Source organism: Bufo gargarizans, chromosome 8, assembly GCF_014858855.1.
Source record: "Bufo gargarizans isolate SCDJY-AF-19 chromosome 8, ASM1485885v1, whole genome shotgun sequence".
In the NCBI taxonomy this organism is placed as follows: Eukaryota; Metazoa; Chordata; class Amphibia; order Anura; family Bufonidae; genus Bufo; species Bufo gargarizans.
The window spans coordinates 141,878,890-141,884,889 of NC_058087.1; positions in this window are offsets into that span (position 1 = coordinate 141,878,890).

Here is a 6,000-nt window from a genome sequence, read left to right on the forward strand (position 1 = left end):
ATGTATTTTAAAACTTTGTAACTTCTGTCCCCATTAAAAGCTTCGGCCTGCTTCAACAACTTCAATAACATAGTTTTGCCAATTTTACATTAGCAATAGATTTAGTTTTAGGACATATGACTTTCTATGTAACCTGAGCCTACTTATGGCATAGAATGAAATATATACACTACATCATGAAAAGGCAAAGCTCCAGAGAAAGATCAATTTTGTAAAGGAATATAAAAGTAATAGGGTAAAAAAGATATAAAATAGATGGAAAATGACTATCAAAAATGTTATAAAAGTAAAAAAAATAAAAATCATGGGTAGAACATTTTGAACGGTGCGTCAGAACTGTTAATAATCTTAAATGAACCTTGAATTATAAAAATGTGAAGTACACTTGTTTCTATGACAATGAATTTTACTACTATAAATATCATTGCAATTAACATATAATCAGAAAGTTCTGATGATTTGTATGCTGTTGTGGACACCATCAGTATTCTTATTATACAGGCCAAAAAAAAATAGTAATCAGTTAACAGGTGTGAAAATAGTGCTAAATTCATCAGAAACTTTTATATAAAATATTCTTCCAGTGTTTATACCAAAATATGCATATCGTACAATGCATCTAATACTCAGACTATCTCTAACTATGCTGCCAGCCAGAATCCTGCTCTGTACTGATGAGGGGCAAGCACCATTAATCTATGTAAGGTTGGATATCTGGCTTGGCTATTTTCCCTTGTTGCGTTCCAAGACTTGTTAAAAAGTCAAACTTTGACTCATAGGGAACCAATTCCAGAAGGTGGTGCTAGCGAGATGGTTTTCTTTTCCTGGGAGATACCACTTTGCATATTTTTTTCCCAGGGAGCATTGCTAAAAAGTCTTCATATATAGCTGGTCTCTTTAAGGAGAGTCAGACCCCTGCTTTAACTATGAAGGAAAGTCAGAGGGAGTGGTGTACCTCCAATAGAGGCAGACCATGTGTCATGGTCTTACCTTCTTACTGTTCTCCTTCGTTTGACATGTGCTGGCGGCCATCTTGGTTTCTGGGTTTCTTGTAGCCTCCCACCCTGCGGCTTCTCCTTCCCACTGGGAGGAGCTGGATGCCTAGCTCATATATATAGGAGGTCTGTGGCTTCAGTTCCTTGCTTGGTCCTCCTGTGTTCACATGCTTCTAAGACTGCTGCTGCTTCTGGTTCCTGATCCTGGCCTCGTCTGACTACCCCGTTGGTTCCTGATCCTGGCTTCGTCTGACTACCCTTCTGGCTCCTGACCTCTGTCTACGCAAGACCCTGCTTCGGTTTAGCCATCCGTTTGGACTTTTGCTTACAGCTTGACTTTCAATAAAGCCTTCTTATTTCCACTTATCTCTTGTTGTACGTCTGGTTCATGGTTCCATGACATTAGGACCAAGCCATGAATTTTGACGGTACAGGGCCATCCTCGCTACCTACGCTGGTTGCCAGACTTGATCAGCAGGATCACCTGTTGGGTCGGTTCGCTGTGGCATTGCAAACCCTGCTTGAACGCACGGCTCATTTCGCTTCCGTTGCCGATGGGTCGGTTGTCGCTCCTGGGCCCGCTCCTACTGCCGCTCCGGTTGTTGCGCCAGAGTCTACCCCGACACCTGTTGCTGCACCTGCGGTGTCTCGGGGTATGACGGGTTCTGCCCCCCTTCCACAGCGCTTTGGGGGAGAGCCAACTCAGTGCCGAGGTTTCCTTAACCAGGTGGGCATTTATTTCGAGTTGCTGCCACATGCCTTTCCTACTGAGAGATCAAAGGTGGGCTTCTTGATCTCGCTGCTCTCGGACAAGGCCTTGGCCTGGGCCAGCCCTTTATGGGAGAACAACAATCCGGTGGTTGCCGAGTTTTCCGGTTTTGTTGCTTCTCTTCGGAAGGTATTCGATGTGCCGGCTCGTGCTGCCTCTGCTGCGAAGCTCCTTATGTCCATCAGACAGGGTTCACGATCCGTAGCTGAATACGCCATTGAGTTTCGTACCCTGGCAGCAGAGGTGGGCTGGAATAATGAGGCTCTGGTCGCTGCTTTCTCTCATGGTCTCTCGGATGCCTTGAAGGATGAGGTTGCAGCTAAGGACCTACCAGTGGAGCTCGAGTCTCTTATTTCTTTCCTGATTTTGATTGACACCAGACTCAGGGAGAGACCTTCCTTTAAGGAGAGCCTGCGGAGGTCTTCTAACAGATTGGCGCCTACGTTTACTGTCCCACCCGTGCCTCCCTCTCCTCCCACGCCTCCTGGGGATGACTCGTCTGGGGGTGAACCCATGCAGCTGGGGTTTGCTCGCCTGTCCGAGGGGGAGAGGGTACTCCGGAGACGCGAGGGCCGATGCATGTACTGTGGTCTCGGTGGGCATTTTCGGTTGGCATGTCCGAACCGTCCGGGAAACGCTCGCACCTGAGATCCTGTCGGGGGCAGATCTTGGGTGGAGTCTCCTCGTCCCCGGTTTCCCGTGTTGACAAACCACTGATCACTGTTGTCCTCTCCTGGGTCGGGGGCTCGGTGACGACCCAGGCGTTGGTGGACTCTGGTGCTGGTGGTTTGTTCATTGATAGTGTGTTCGCTGCCGCCAATTCCATTCCTCTGCAGCCTCGAGGTTCCCCACTGGCTCTTGAGGCGATAGACGGCAGACCCCTTCTGCCGCCACACGTGACTCATGAGACCCTTCCAGTGGGGATAGCCATTGGTGCCGTTCACAGAGAGTCGGTCTATCTCCAGGTGATTTCGTCTCCACACTACTCGGTGGTCTTGGGGTACCCCTGGCTCCAGAAGCATAATCCGACTTTCGATTGGAGATCGGCCGAGATCCTCTCGTGGTCACCGCAGTGTGGGGCTAGTTGCATCCATGGGCCTGTCAAGTTGCTGTGTACTTCCTCGGACTCTCTGTTGCCTCCTGAATATGAAGAGTACCGGGATGTATTCGATAAGGTGCGCGCGGTTGCCCTACCTCCGCACCGCCCATGCGATTGTGCCATAGAGTTACAATCTGGTGCCGTTCCTCCTCGTGGCAAAGTCTATCCACTGTCGGTAGCGGAGAATGAGGCCATGGAGGAGTACGTGAGGGAGGCGCTTTCACGCGGACACATTCGCAAATCCTCGTCCCCGGCAGGGGCTGGATTTTTCTTTGTGAAAAAGAAGGGCGGTGAGTTGAGGCCTTGCATCGATTACAGGGGTCTCAATCGCATCACGATCAAGAACGCTTACCCGATACCCTTGATTTCCGAGCTGTTCGATCGCCTCAAAGGGGCCACGGTCTTTACCAAACTCGACCTGAGGGCGGCATATAACCTGGTAAGGATCAAGGCGGGCGATGAGTGGAAGACCGCGTTTAACACCAGGACCGGTCATTATGAATCCTTGGTTATGCCCTTTGGGTATTGCAATGCGCCCGCAGTCTTCCAGGAATTCATCAACGATGTTTTCCGTGACCTGTTGCAGCAGTGTGTGGTGGTCTATTTGGATGACATCTTGGTATATTCTGAATCCATGGAGGCCCACATTATGGATGTCAGACGAGTGTTGCAACGGTTACGAGAGAACAGGCTGTTCGGTAAGCTTGAGAAATGCGAATTTCACAGATCCCAGGTAACCTTCTTAGGTTACATCATTTCCGCTGAGGGGTTCTCCATGGATCCTGAGAAGGTTTCGGCTGTCTTACAGTGGCCCCAGCCCAGTGGTCTCCGTGCCCTGCAGCGCTTTTTGGGCTTCGCCAATTATTATCGGAAGTTCATCAGGGACTTTTCTATGCTAGCCAAGCCTCTCACGGATCTGACCAGGAAGGGCAGTAATTTCCAGGTCTGGCCGCTCGAGGCCATCCGAGCTTTTGAGGCTCTAAAGTCCGCCTTTGTGTCGGCTCCGATTCTGTCGCATCCCAACCCTGGGTTGCCCTTTGTCCTCGAGGTGGACGCGTCTGAGACGGGAGTAGGCGCCCTTCTGTCTCAGCGTAGAACACCATAGGGCCCTCTGCTTCCTTGTGGGTTTTACTCCCGGAAACTGTCTTCCGCGGAGTGCAACTATCAGATTGGTGACAGGGAGTTATTGGCCATCGTGCAGGCCCTTAAAGAATGGAGGCACTTGCTCGAGGGTTCGGTGGTTCCGGTTCTCATCCTGACGGACCACAAGAATCTGACCTACCTTTCTGAGGCCAAGAGATTGACACCACGTCAGGCCAGATGGGCTCTGTTCTTGTCACGTTTTAATTACGTGGTCTCCTACCTACCCGGTTCCAAGAACATCAGAGCGGATGCCTTATCACGGCAGTACTCCGAGCTGTCCGGGGAGGAGTCGATTCCGACTTCGGTCATACCTCCGAATCAGATCCTGGCCGCCATTCGCACCAGCCTGACCTCTCCCCTGGGTGAGCAGATTTTGGCGGCTCAATCTGGTGCTCCCTCTGGGAGACCCAACGGCAGGTGTTTTGTGCCTGAGGAGTTGCGCACTCGGTTGTTGCGAACCTACCATAACTCCAAGGCCGCGGGGCATCCTGGAAAGAATCAGCTGTCCTGGGCTGTTTCACGTCTGTTCTGGTGGCCTTCTCTACGTTCCGACATCGCCGCATATGTAGCGGCATGCTCCGTTTGTGCCCAGAGTAAGTCCCCTCGGCACCTTCCGTTGGGCCTTTTGCAACCCATAGCCACCGGGGAGCGCCCATGGTCACACCTGGGGATGGATTTCATTGTGGACCTCCCTGCATCCCGAGGCCATACGGTCATTCTCATGATTGTGGATCGGTTTTCCAAAATGTGCCACTGTGTTCCTCTCAAGAAGTTACCCTCTGCACAAGAGTTGGCCACGATTTTCGCCAGGGAGGTCTTCCGGTTGCACGGTTTGCCCAAGGAGATTGTGTCGGATCGGGGGAGTCAGTTTGTGTCCAGGTTCTGGTGCGCCTTTTGCTCCCAGTTGGGGATTCATCTCTCTTTCTCCTCGGCCTACCACCCTCAGTCCAATGGGGCCGCAGAACGATCCAATCAGGCCTTGGAGCAATTCCTTCGTTGCTATGTCTCCGATCACCAAGACAATTGGGTTGACCTCCTGCCTTGGGCTGAGTTTGCCAGGAACACGGCGGTGAACTCTTCCTCTGGGACGTCTCCCTTCATGGCCAATTATGGGTTCCAACCTGCCGTGTTACCGGAGGTATTCTCTCCCCAGGATATTCCGGCTGTGGAGGATCACCTTTCCGTCCTACGTGCTTCTTGGGTACAGATCCAGAGGTCCCTTGAGGTCTCTGCGCAGCGCCAGAGACTCCAGGCTGATCGCAGACGAGCGCCCGCTCCTTCCTACCAGGTCGGAGACCGTGTATGGTTGTCCACCCGCAACCTCAACCTTCGAGTGCCCACTCCCAAGCTGGCGCCTCGCTTTGTTGGTCCCTTCCGAGTGCTTCGCAGGGTAAACCCGGTAGCCTATGCCCTTGCGCTTCCTCCTGGCATGCGGATCTCCAACGTGTTTCATGTATCCCTGTTGAAGCCATTGGTGTGTAATCGTTTCACTTCCTCGGTTCCTCGGCCCCGTCCGGTCCAAGTGGGCAATCGTGAGGAATATGAGGTGAGCAATATCCTGGACTCACGCCTGGTCCGCGGTCGGTTGCAGTTTTTGGTCCATTGGCGTGGTTATGGTCCAGAGGAGCGTTCCTGGGTTCCCTCCGCAGATGTCCATGCTCCTGCTTTGCTCCGAGCCTTCCACGCACGCTTCCCTCAGAAACCGTTCCTTACTCCGCGGAGGAGGGGCCCTTGAGGGGGAGGTACTGTCATGGTCTTACCTTCTTACTGTTCTCCTTCGTTTGACATGTGCTGGCGGCCATCTTGGTTTCTGGGTTTCTTGTAGCCTCCCACCCTGCGGCTTCTCCTTCCCACTGGGAGGAGCTGGATGCCTAGCTCATATATATAGGAGGTCTGTGGCTTCAGTTCCTTGCTTGGTCCTCCTGTGTTCACATGCTTCTAAGACTGCTGCTGCTTCTGGTTCCTGATCCTGGCCTCGTCTGACTACCCCGTTG